Genomic DNA, 839 nt, shown 5'->3' with positions numbered 1-839 from the left:
CGTCCGCCTCGACTCGTGTTACGCTAAGATAGGGTGGGAATGTTGTCACGTGCTCGTCTCGGCGGCCGTCGTCGCCACCGCGACGACGTCCGCCTCGACTCGCGTTACGCTAAGACAGGGTGGGAATGGTGTTACGTGCTCGTCTCGGCGTCTGTCGTCGCTACCGCGACGACGTCCGCCTCGACTCGCGTTACGCTAAGACAGGATGGGAATGGTGTCACGTGCTCGTCTCGGCGTCCGTCGTCGCTACCGCGACGATGTCCGCCTTGACTCGCGTTACGCTAAGACAGGGTGGGAATGGTGTGACGTGCTTGTCTCGGCGTCCGTCGTCGCTACCGCGACGACGTCCGCCTCGACTCGCGTTACACTAAGATAGGGTGGGAATGGTGTTACGTGCTCGTCTCGGCGTCTGTCGTCGCTACCGCGACGACGTCCGCCTCGACTCGCGTTACGCTAAGACAGGGTGGGAATGGTGTCACGTGCTCGTCTCGGCGTCCGTCCTCGCTACTGCAACGACATCCGCCTCGACTCGCGTTACGCTAAGATAGGGTGGCAGTGGTGTCACATGCTTGTATCGGCGTCCGTCGTCGCTACCGCCACGACGTCCGCCTCGACTCGCGTTACGCTAAGACAGGGTGGGAATGCTGTGACGTGCTTGTCTCGGCGTCCGTCATCGCTACCGCGACGACGTCCGCCTCGACTCGCGTTACGCTAAGACAAGATGGGAATGGTGTCACGTGCTCGTCTCGGCGTCCGTCGTCGCTACCGCAACGACGTCCGCCTCGATGCGCGTTACGCTAAGACAGGGTGGGAATGGTGTCACGTGCTCGTCTCGGCGT

Source organism: Triticum aestivum, chromosome 4B (assembly GCF_018294505.1).
Source record: "Triticum aestivum cultivar Chinese Spring chromosome 4B, IWGSC CS RefSeq v2.1, whole genome shotgun sequence".
In the NCBI taxonomy this organism is placed as follows: domain Eukaryota; kingdom Viridiplantae; phylum Streptophyta; class Magnoliopsida; order Poales; family Poaceae; genus Triticum; species Triticum aestivum.
Note: the sequence above shows the minus strand (reverse complement) of the source record.